Raw genomic sequence first — 12,994 nt, 5'->3', positions numbered from 1 at the left:
GCTCACAGCTGATCACTAGGCTCCAACCACCGTATGCGTGATGACGTAGTTACATGTTAGTGACGACCTCTATGGAATCATGGTCCAGCTGATGGGGCTACTTTCTGACCAGGTCCAGGAAAATCATGATTTGATTAAATAAAAGGCTGTGGCCATTTGTACCCAACTAAAGTGTCAGTTTTTATTTGGGTGGGTGAGGAGCGAAATGGCAGAAGTTGAGGGTTCAAGGGTCAGGAGCTTTTGGTCATAAGTAACGGAGTTGTATCATATATTAATCACAAAGTTGTAGGATCGTTATTATGAACGGACCCATGATAATATTCAAAGAGGATGTTTCATGCATGTTAGATTTGCAGTTCTGCAAATAAAAAAAGCAAAGCGATAATGAAATCTACCTGTATTTCAAAGCCTGGGCTGATTCAGAAATCCACATTCACAATTCAGCTCATCTGCATAGTAAAACGAAGTGTATATTTGGATACTTAATAATTAGAGGGATACAGTCTGCGATTGGTGTGTAAGCAAGCTCATACTCTTTGCTTAACATACAAAGTAACTTCCAATCTGCTTCCTCTTCCCCAGCAAATGAAATATCCCCATCTCTCAAACTTCTTCTCTGGCATTTTGCCTGAGATATGGTATGGTGGCCTCAGTACCTTTGCCTTATTTGTCACTTCGAAAAAGAAAGGTAAAATATACTTTCCTCAGTGAAGTTGTGCCCATATCTTAGTTATACCGTATACAGATGCAGTGGCCGTTATTCGAACAAATCACGGAGCCGTTTTCGTGTGCTCTGCAGTATTCCACTCGGCATTAACGTGGCCAATCGCCCCAGGCACACGTGTTTATCGCGGTTGCTTTTTTTGAATTTCATGGATTCTGTTTCTTTGTGTGCAATGAAATGCAATGAAATGAATGAATTGTAATGTGTACAGTACTGTGCTACTGTGTCAATTTCAGGTGTTTAAAAACCAGAACACTAAAATGCCATTTTCTGCGCTCGCGTCTTAAGGCGGTACGGTTGGAAGAAATCACGCGCCATGACATGGGTATTCCGAGGTATACACCGTGTGAAGTGTTCGAATAATGGCCGCTGCATCTGTATGCTTGTGAACACTAACACACTGTATTTCAGCAATTAGGTAGACAACTGTTAAATTACTAAATAAACTACTGATGTGTATTTTTTAATTTAGTATAGCACCAATGCCATAAATCATGCTGAAAAAATGTAGTTGTGTAAAAATGTGTTTTCTCTTTATTTGGTTCCTCATCACAATTTATTGTTACGGTCATGCATTTACTCTAAATGACTACATTTGTGTTATAATACATACTGTAATAATCTACTGTAGTCCCTGATTTACCACACTACAAGAGCATGTGAGGTGCCATATTGTATAAATGTAAACATTATTTGTATTAGTCAATGTTGCACATATTATCAGTACCAACAGATGGTCGCTTTCTTTCTTCCAATATTTATTTCTTGGCTTATGTCTGTGTAAATAATCTAGCATTTCAATTTGTTTCAGCACATGTATAAATTTGTTCTGCTGTCTATTTATAGACTGGCTTCCACTTTGAGGCTTCTATTTGATGTTCTGAAAGTGTAAAATAATACTGTAGATAATAAAGGTCTCTCTCTCTCTCTCTCTCTCTCTCTCTCTCTCTCTCTCTCTCTCTCTCTCTATATATATATATATATATATATATATATGTATATATATATATATATATATTATGTAACAGTGTTTCCCCCACCCAATCGCAGATAGGGGCCATTACATATACCTGCTGGCAACAGGAGGGCTGAGTCGTCCGCCGATGGTAGTGGGAACACAGGAACAGGCTTCTGGGGTTCATACCCACATATCTATTTAGCAGTGCAGAACCTCCATCTGCCGTGGACTCCAGAAACTGAAGGTGATCTTCCACGGTAGAATTTATTTCCTCTCCCCCAGTAAGGTTACGCACCAGCAGGAGGTACAGTATATTGCAAAACAGGAATGGGTTTATTACTACACTCTGAAGTAACCGTTACACAGCAGTCTTCTGCCGGATACAGTCTGTCAGTATTCACTGGATGATGGTCCCTAGACCGCCACTATGGGCCAAGGGCACCCGGAGCCATCCTAGCTCTTCCCCACCTCCCTAGCAGAGGTGGAGGTATAGTACACACTCACTCTCCCCCCAAGCGGAAAAGCACATGGGAAGGCCCCAATCTCAGGTTACCAATTGTGTGACCAGCTTTCCTCAGAGGGAAGGAACAACACTAACTTTAGGGTGGTCCTGCCCTTAAGTACAGCCAGAAGGTGGGCACCCGTTGTCCCAGCTACAACAGAATGTACCACCCTCTGTCGTGACTCAAGTGCAGTGCCAAAGGTGAGGGGGAAAACATCATACCAATTACTGGCAACCTGATAGTACCAGAGTTTACTGCCAGCCCATTGGGTAGAATAATAGTCAGGTGTGGCCCTGTACAAATACAACTGTATGCTCATCTGCATGTCTTAGGCAGGTCTGCAACCCCGCCTTTCCCCATTATCACCCAGCATACAGCACTTCCACTGCAGCAAGGGATTCTGGGAAATGACATGCAAATGAGCACACAGTGTCACTTTTTGCCTCAAAAACCATTTTTAACATGGTTCCCTATAGGCTTAAGCTTGCTGCATGGTCACAGCTTTGAGCACAGCCAGGGTTAAGGTGCATACCCAGAAAACCACCCACAGACAGCTGTTTCGACCTTGATGGGTCTCATCAGTGTGGGGTTGATTTTAACTGGGTATGCATAAGAGGCTATGGGATAGGCTATACCATAATACTGAGTTAAGTTATGGTGAGTAAAAAAAGTGACAAAAACCCTCCACAGGAAAGCAAATATGATTTGCATATTTGCTTTCCTGTGGAGGGTTTTTGTCACTTTTTTTACTCACCATAACTTAACTCAGTATTATTATATATATATATATATATATATATATATATATATATATATATATATATATATATGACTAAAGAGGAGGAAAAGTAGGGTCAAAAAGGTGCACTCAAATGCTGAATTGTGAAAAATAGAAAAGGGTTACCTTTTACCTTGACCTCTGGTTAACTGATTATTTAATCACACAAGGGTGATTTGATTGCGGCATCTATTGTGTGTTCCATATATCATTCCTTTGGGTCGGTAGCACCACCAGAGGGTTACCTTTTACCTTGACCTCTGGTTAACTGATTATTTAATCACACAAGGGTGATTTGATTGCGGCATCTATTGTGTGTTCCATATATATATATATATATATATACTGTATATATATAAAGAGACACACACTGCAGCTCTATTTATATACTGCAGCTCTATTTATATACAAACACACACACTGTCGCTACAAACAAACCTACAGACTCGCCCCACGCACTGATCAATAAAACCGTAGGTGACTTAACATAGAGGGGTGAGATGTCTGGCCAGTTGAGAATGGTTAGCGGCACTTCTGTGAACTGTTCAAAACCTGCAGAGAGGCGCCTACCCTTCAACTACTCCACCCAGGGCTTTCATTGCCATGTAATGTTCTGTCATTTTGGCGATTTGTACTTAATTATTGGCATTTCTTTAAGTACTTTAAGCCACAATAACTCTTTTTTTTTGCGTGTTCAGTTTTTGCGTGTTCTTTCTTTGAGTATCATTGTCTAATGAGATCTTGGATGTACTTGGTCAAACTCTGCTACAATGATCAGTCATAATTTAAGAACAGTTATATATTACTGTGTTTTAAATATGTTAACAATGGTATATTCAGGGGGTTTTAAGATATAAAAATGAAGGCCTGTATTGAAAGTCAGAAGGTGATATTTTTCAATAGTTTTCGGTGTAGTGTGTGCAAACAATTATTCACCCTTTTTAATAACGGGTGAAAGGAAAGGTCAAACAGCCTGGATAATACAGCTGAACCCTGTTATAACGCGGTGCTTGGGGTCCACATATTGCCACCGCATTATAACTGGGATCGCGAAAAAAAATGGCCGTGGGGGGAGAGGGGGTGGCGCCGGCAGTAGCAGCACGGACGATCCCAGAATCAAGAGAGGAAGGAGGTGTGTGTGTGTGTATAGGAGGGTAGAGGAAGAGGGAGGCGCAGGAGGCAGCTATTACAAAATTAAATTCTTTTGTCGTGTCTTGCAGAAAATAACATTGTGTTTGAGCACATCAGACTGCAGGACTGAACTTGCAGAGAGCACAGAGATTGTAGCTTTATCCTCTCGTGGAACATCTGAGCTTGCAGAGAGCCTTTGAATGTAAGTTTTCTGCAGGATGGAGCAGGTGATATCCACTGAGGCCTCTGAATTCACAAGCATATGTTCAATTTCTCTGGATGATAAGAGACTATGGGAGTATCTTGTTTCCAAATTGTCCATAAAAACCCCTGTTTCATTTATACTTGACTGAAGCAATATTTACTATGTTACTAGTGGATTATAATTTTTCCGTGTGACTCTTGTATATCATGTTTAAAGCAGTCTTAGCTAGCAATAGTTAGAAGTTACAGCAGAGTAAAAGGAGCATGCAACGCATTACACAGCAATACATTTGTTTGCCCTGAAGGGGTTAATGGACATTTTTACACTGTATATAGATAGCATTAGGACTGGTATTTCATGGGAAATTAGATGGATGTAGCTTTGCCCCTTGGTCCTAATGGTGCAGCTTCCAATTCCTAGGTTATGATTTCCTATGCATGTTGCAACAGTGTAACCCAACGACCTTAAATCTTGTCCAGAGGGTAATTTGCAATGCAAATCTTCCAGGCTCTGCTCAGGGTGCATTTATTAACAGTCAGAGGTGAGGCCTCCTTGTGACCCCGACCACACCATCTGCCATCTGCCTACAACTTTATTCTATATGACATAATGCTTTCTAAACACTAGTGTATAGAATAAATAATCTCTCTTTTTCTCCCTTATAGGAGACCTAAAGCTCCACTCAATGACATCTACCCCATTTTAACTCCCCTTACTTCCACTTGACCACGCTTTGTATGTATAATTGTATTCTTATAGCTCCAACAGCACAATGCTTTAATCTTAAAAGGCAGCATCATCACTTTCAGTGCCATTAGAGTTCCTAGGTCATCTCACTGATAACCATGTGTTACCTTGTTACAACCACTTATGATGTCATAGGGGAGCATCTATTGTTATTGCTTTGCAATGCTTTCCTGAAAAATAAAAATGACCTGCTGTGTACATAGAAAGGAATGGTCTTGTTGTTAGGGAAACTTATGGATAACCAAAATTAAAAGGAAGCTAAAATCATTTCTCAAAATGTAAATGCCATTAGGTGCACTATTGCTAAGAATGGAAACAACCTACCCCTCCCTCTTTATACCAAATAAACCATAACATTTGGCATATAGTATACATGGAAAAACTCTCTGCCTATCTAAATGGTTCCACCGCACAGTTCCCACTGACTAGGGCCCCTTGGTGCCAATATGCTGGTATAATTCCATATTTAGATTAAAATATTCCGAACATTGTGATCTATACTATATAAAAACTGATGTTTAACATATTGTATATGTACAAATGCTATATCCTTCCCTCTTCTCCTAACTCCTCCCCCTTTGTGACCACCGAATTATATGTATCAATGTACCCCACTCATTTTTCTTTTATGTATCACCCCAGACTCCGCAAAACGATTAATAAAAAATGTAAGTTAGAAAAAAAAGGGAATGGTTTAACATCTACTAAAAAGGCTTGAGTCAGTACCCACAGGTTGAGAAATAAACAATGTAAAGAATACCCAATACACACAGGATTTCCCTCCTCCTTTCACTCTTTTTAACTTTAATTAAACACTTATTTCAGGGTCTGAATGGGAGTAACGCTAAGACAACATAACATTAATGTTGCTCTACAATAACGTGATGTTTATCTCATTAGCATAGGTTTTTGCATATTAAGGCCCTCCAGATCGTTGTATAGATCGTTGAATAGTAACAAAGTTAATTCTTTTAGAATATGTTAAAATACAAGACTAGGGATCATAAACCGCTAAATAAAATAAACTCTCTGTTCTCCATAAAAATAAAAATAAATTGGACTGTGATAAAAATGTAATCAGTCTATTTTTCTCTATAACCTCACAACTTAGCAAACAGCCAAAAGATCACCCACTAAATTAAACCAGCAATCAAATTAATTAAAACATACAAAAGTTTTTCAAGCACTCCAAAATCTATAAAAAAAAATAATGCACCTTAATTACACTCCTTTTATTGTCACAATAGAAGCCAGTTTAATATAGGAGGTGCCCATCAATTCAAATTGTACTCATAGCATGTCTTGCAAACCTAAAGAGTCCATAACGTTTTGAGCAAAGCCCTTCATCAGACAGAAGATAGAGGGGCCTATGCACTAAGCGTTTATAAACCACTTATCGAGCTCTTATCGCCCAAAATGCCTACTCCGATTCTGTAAGTATCGTTAAGTGGGCGATAAAAGACTGAATCGCCCCCGAAAATTTCCTTTAAAAAAAATCGCAGTGAGCAGCGATAAGCCACTTATCAGCAGGTTCTGAAACTCGTGCAATTCTAGTAGCCGCGTTAGGTTATTGAGGCCTATCGTGACTCTAGAATGGCAAGTTTCTCACGCCAGGAAAAGTTGGCATTAAGGTGGTGAGGACCTGCCGATAAGCGGCGAGACAGGACTTAGAAAAAGAATATCAGCACCGAAGACCCGCGGCATGAATCCCATGCAATAAAAATGCATTTACAGACAACTTCATTGCCTTAGCAGCTAACCGCTAAGGCAAAGAAGGGGTTAACCCGTCCCGCTACCCACCAAGGGCCAAATCCCCCCTTCACCCACCCCCTCTACCCACAATAAACACTAATACCCACCTCCTCTACCCCCACGTGATTGATACCAGAGGCCCCGGGAGTCCTCAGGTGGTCCCCGCGGGTGTCTGTGGACCCTCAGGTGGTCCCTGTGGGTGTCCAGGGGTCCTCAGGTGGTCCCCGTGGGTGTCCGGGATCCCCAACGGTGTCTGGGTGGCCCCGGGAGGTACCCGGGGGTGTCTGGGGCCCTCGGGTGGTTCCAACGGGTATTACCCGCGGGTGTCTGGGGGTCCTCAGGTGGTCCCCGTGGGTGTCCGGGGGTCCCCGTGGGTCCCTGATGGCCTACAGTACCAATCCCGTTGCAAACAAAAAAAATTGGCCTACACTTTAAGGGATGATGTCACATCATCACAATGTACTTTTCAACACCCGACCTTACATCTGCTGTACAAACCAATGTTTCTGAATGTCTCTCTGCTATTTCATCCTGGATGGCCCTCTGCCGCCTTAAACTCAACATGACAAAAAAAGAGCTCCTCATACTTCCTCCCAGACCTACTTCCACATTACTGTTGAAACTACGATCATTCACTCAGTAGCCCAAGCACGCTGCCTAGGGGTCACACTCGACTCCTCTCTCACATTCGCCCTCCTTCCACATTACTGTTGGAACTACGATCATTCACTCAGTAGCCCAAGCACGCTGCCTACGGGTCACACTCAACTCCTCTCTCACATTCGCCCCTCACATTCAAAACATATCTAAAACCTGTTGCTTTTTCCTCCGCAATATAACAAAGATACGCCCTTTCCTCTGTTGCGAGACTGCTAAAACTCTGACTCAGGCCCTCATTCTCTCCCGTCTTGATTACTGTAACCTCCTGCTGTCCGGCCTTCCTGCCTCTCACCTGTCTCCCCTACAATCTATCCTCAACACTAATGCCAGAATCACTCTACTCTTTCCTATATCTGTCTCAGCATCTCCCCTCATGAAATCCCTCTCCTGACTTCCGATCAAATCCCGCATCTCAAACTCCATTCTTCTCCTCACTTTTAAAGCTTTACACTCTTCTGCCCCTCCTTACATCTCAGCCCTAATTTCTCGTTATGCACCATCCAGACTCTTGCATTCTTCTCTAGGATGTCTTCTTTCTACCCCCTTTGTATCTAAAGCCCTCTCCCGCCTTAAACCTTTTTCACTGACTGCCCCAAACCTCTGGAATGCCCTTCCCTTCAGTACCCGACTAGCACCCACTCTATCCACATTTAAGACCTACCTCAAGACACACTTGCTTAAAGAAGCGTATGAATAGCACTGGGGATAATACTGGACACATGCTACATAAAGCTTGGCCCCCTGCAGACGCACTTACCAGAATTGCCTCCTACTGTCTCTGTACGTTATCCCTACCTACAAATTAAACTGTAAGCTCCTCGGAGCAGGGATTCTTCTTCATTAATGTTACTTTTATGCCTGTAGCACTTATTCCCATGACCTGTTATTTATACTATCTGTTATTTATTTGATTACCACATGTATTACCACTGTGAAGCGCTATGTACATTAATGGCGCTATATAAATAAAGACATACAATACAATACAATCCTTTTGAACTAATGTAACCTATCACATGGTACAGCAACCACTGGGATTGACGACAATCCCACTGGCTATAATACCGTGTGATATGGCCATGTGGTTTGAAGGATGTGACGTACCTTCCTTGGAGATTACGTCACATCCTTCAGCAAAAACAAAAAAAAAGAGACGGGCACATGATAAAGCGTCAAATCAGATTGGAGCTGTTCCATCTAACCTAAAAATGTAACGTCACATATTTAAGGCCTTGATGCCTCATTTTATCTCAAGAAGCCGATGTGACATCGTGTTGTGGATTTACCATGGGGCTTTGTGGATTAACAAAGGAAGAAAGAAGATTACAGAAAAAAAAGAAATAATGACCGATGAAGAAAGAAGAAGGTGATACATTAGAAGATAAAAAGAAGAATTTTGCTCCTGTTCCAGATCTTCAAGGTGTACTGTATGGTGTTGGATTGTCTTTGATGACGTCGCGGTACGATAGTTTCCTGATACCCTTGGATTCGGAGGGCTTCTATGTAAAATATTGAATGTATGTAAAAAAAATTTGGAAAAAGATTTTGTATTTCTTTCTTTTAATGTTTATCATTGCCCATTAACTGATAATGTATCAATCTGAGTCCATTTAGGGTACAAATAAATACAGTGATAGCCAAAGCATTTTTTGGCAAATGCTTGTTTTCTGTTGAGTGTTATTTTTTCTATTTCTCTTGATTGTTTAAATTAAATAGTTTGTAATTTGGATGGCTTGTTTGTATGTATTTTTTTAATTGATCAGCGTTTTTAATTAATTAATTAATTATTTTGTTGGCTCCTTGTTTGAATTGATGTGTTGGCTAGTGGTTTTAGTAATTAATTGCTTTATTGGTTAAAAATTACTTTCATTGTGTTGTTGGCTAGTGCTTTTATTTATTGAATTATGGTGTTTAGGTGCTTGTGTATGTTTTATTATTGTGTATTTTGGACATTCATGTATTTTTATTAGGGTGACCATTGACTGCTATAGTGGCTTATCATGCCCATATTATATTGGTATGATGTACCACTATGCCAATCAATGGGTACAGGGTGGGTATAGTGGTCCCGGGGTGGGTGGTTAGGCCACCAAGGTGGGAAGCGGGGGAGGGTGGGTTAATCCCTTAATTACTATAGCGGTTATTAACCGCTACGGTGATTAAGGGGTTAGGGGCCATTAGATATGTATTATTTCATGTATTCTTTCTGGCAATGGAAGACATGGCCCTGCAGTATGCTGACGAGGATGCCTTTCATGATGGCAGGGGTAAGTGAAAGGTTTATTTACTTTATTTCTGCTGCCGGCTAATGTTTGATTTAATAATGGGCAAATGAACTATTATCCATTTCTGGATAATAGTTATTTGTCCCATTACTGTACGTGCTGGGGGGGAGGGGAGGGAGAGGTGTATTTATTGCAATGTATTCCAAATTGTATTTTTTTTATACAGGATTGGTACCGCAGACCAGCGGGGACCCACGGGGAACACCCGAGGGCTCCCAGACACAGACGGGGACCACCTGAGGAGACCCGGACACCCACGTGGACCACCTGAGGACCTCCTTGACACCCACGGGACCACCCGAGAGTGTCCAGACACTCACGGGGACCGCCCGAGGACATCTGGACCCCAAGACACCCATGGGGACCACCAAAGGACCCCCAGACACCCACAGGGACCACCTGAGGACACACAGACACCCGTGGGGACCACATGGAAGCTCGCAGACACTCGCGGGGACCACCCGAGGACCCCCCGACACCCGTGGGGACCACCTGGAGGCCCAGACACCCGCGGAGACCACCCTGGGATCCCCGTCGGCCTGTGGTATCAATCCTGTTTATGAAAATATAAAATTTGTTTTATTTGGGGGCACAGGGGGTGGGTGGGTTGTGTATTGGTGTTTAGTACATATTGTAATGTTTATTGGGGGCATTAAAGCTGCTTTTGTGCCTTAACACCTTCATTGCCTTAGCGGCTATCCACTAGGTAATGAAGCTGCTTTAATGTAATTTTTATTATTAGTGTGCGGGAGCAGGGGGTCTCCTGAGCTGAATCGCATTGATTTCTGCCTCGGGGACCCCCTGCTTCCCGAGATACCGGCACCCCATAACGGGGACTGTGTCTCTTATGCATTTAAATATCCCGCGTCACGTGACCGTGGGAATCAAATGCATAGGAGATACCGGCACCCCATAATGGGGCCTGTATCTCAGGAAGCAGGGGGGCCCCGGACTTGAAATCAATGCAGTTCTGCTCCGGAGACCACCTGCTCATCTACACTAGTATTAAAATGTATATTTAAAAACATACATTTCGGGTGAGATTTGCGCAGGGAGAGGCGTCTCTCTCTGAGCAGCTCTCTCTGCAGCAGAAAGGAATCGCCGGGTAAGGCCTTTTCAGAGAGGCGATCTTCACACGGCTGGCTACACGCCCGTTTTGTGCATTTTGCTATCACAGGTAAATGAGGCTTTCTGAATACCGTGATAGCAACGCTCACAAAAACAGCGATTTAAAAGGCCCGGCGATTTTTTTTTTTTATGAACGCTTAGTGCATAGGCCCCAGAGTGTTTGTGGAATACTAGGTATAAAGCTTACTTTTAAGCTTTCAATATATCAGAAATGAAAAATGCTTATAAGACCATAAAATAGTTGCTGCAAGATAACAGAACAGACGCTCTTTTCATGCAATAAATATCACAGCAATAAAGGAAAAACCATGTTTGGCCCAGTGATAACACACACACTCAACAACACTTCACTACTCTTAAAACTGTTCACTATTTCTGCTATTTGGCCTTTTCTTGTGTGTTGCACTTTCTTTATTTTGCATTGGTTGGCAGGCGCTACTGCCAGTAAAGGGTTTCATCTTATGTACCATACAGTATGAAATTGCTGCTTTCTGTTACATGGTAACATAGTAACACATTGGTATGCAGGACGGTACATTTACATCCAAAATTGTTTTCTTTACAAATATTTTACTCCACTGTTTTCAGTCTTCGGTACATATTTCTATATTTAAGACATTGCAATGTAAACTGAGTAGACTGTTTATTCTCCTGTGTTACTATCAAATTTGTATTGCAGTAAACACAGGTCAAAAGATCAAACAAACAATTAAGCATACAATTCTCAAGACAGAAGAAATTGAATCAAAAGTCCACCAGCTACTCATAATGAAAATCTAAACCAGGATCAAATTAAAGGAAGTAAAAAAAAAAATTAAACATGATCTAATTCCAAATGTGAGCATAACAATGCCAAGCCAATAAAGAACAGATTTTTATGTATTTTATACTGCATTAAATATGATTAAACTTGACATAAACAAACAATGAACTTGCCTACTGATTCCTTGTTTATAAAAATGTATAAAGAAAACAGCAACACATTTTTTGAAAATTATAAGACATTTCCCCCTAGCATGTTATTCAAAGACATAGTTGATTCTGCAATAGTTATATTAAATTCAGCCTTAGTCAATAAACAACTTTGGGCCAGAGCCACAAACCTCTGTTAGATCAGCTAGCATAACGTAACGTTACCGAAATCAGTAAAGGATGTTATTTTCCCTGAGGTTAATGCATATCTACAAAGCGAATTACATGGAACAACAACAGCCGTTGTTAAACCTATGCTAATGAGATCAACGTCACGTTATTGTCATTATTTCTAAGCCTTACTCCCACCCAGACCCTGAAATAAATAACTGTAAAGGGTAAATTGGTCCCAACGTCATTAAAGAGGGACATCAGCAAAAATACTACAGTACTTGGTTAAATAAACCTAATGGATTCTTCGGCTGCATTATTTGCAAAGCATGTACTCATAAAAGCTTAGCGAAACTCTCCTTTAAATCAAATATAACCAATGAAATATTCCAAATTGAAAATTACATTAACTGTAAGTCTACATTCGTAGTATACATATTGGAGTGCCCGTGCGGCCTTCAATTTGTAGGTCATACTTCAAGACCACTACGAGTAAGAATATTAGAGCATATAGGTAATATAAGAAAAAATGTATTAACACATCATGTTTCAAAACATTATAGTATCTATCACAATTCAGACCCCAAAAACATTAATTTATAAGGGGATAGAGCATGTTCCTGCCTGTTGGAGAGGGGGAAATAGGATTAATAAATTGGCCTAACGCGAGACATATTGGATACACAAATGAAACACATTGGTCCCTTATGGACTAAATGTGAGTATTGACATTGGGGCATTCATTGAATTCATTTATTATTATTTTATGAAACTTTGCTTGTTATATATTATGTAGTTGTAGCATTATGTGTATCAGGTTCTTAGCAGACATAAGTTAATGGAAGCTGCAGATATATTTTATGATATTTGTGTGTTCTTTTGAATCACTACTATGTTTTGAGTGGTGAGTTTAATGGTTCATTATGTGTGAGAGGGTCATTGTGTACTCAACACACCTTATGTATCGATTGGGCTAGTAATATTCCGTATACTTGATACTTATTATTAATGACATTAGGGTGTTTAGGTATCTTATAAAG

At 40.8% G+C, this 12,994-nt stretch overlaps 1 long non-coding RNA gene across 1 annotated transcript; it reads left to right on the top strand.

Annotated features, from left to right (window-relative positions):
* Positions 1 to 588: 588 nt before the first annotated feature.
* On the top strand, positions 589 to 4,419 carry LOC142488514 (uncharacterized). The gene is made up of 3 exons (XR_012799460.1): positions 589 to 688; positions 1,775 to 1,926; positions 4,184 to 4,419. It is a non-coding gene; the product is annotated as an uncharacterized LOC142488514 (long non-coding RNA).
* The last annotated feature ends 8,575 nt before the right edge of the window (positions 4,420 to 12,994 follow it).

The sequence above is a fragment of the Ascaphus truei genome, chromosome 2, assembly GCF_040206685.1.
Source record: "Ascaphus truei isolate aAscTru1 chromosome 2, aAscTru1.hap1, whole genome shotgun sequence".
Lineage (NCBI taxonomy): Eukaryota > Metazoa > Chordata > Amphibia > Anura > Ascaphidae > Ascaphus > Ascaphus truei.
This window is presented reverse-complemented; position numbering and strand designations above follow the sequence as displayed.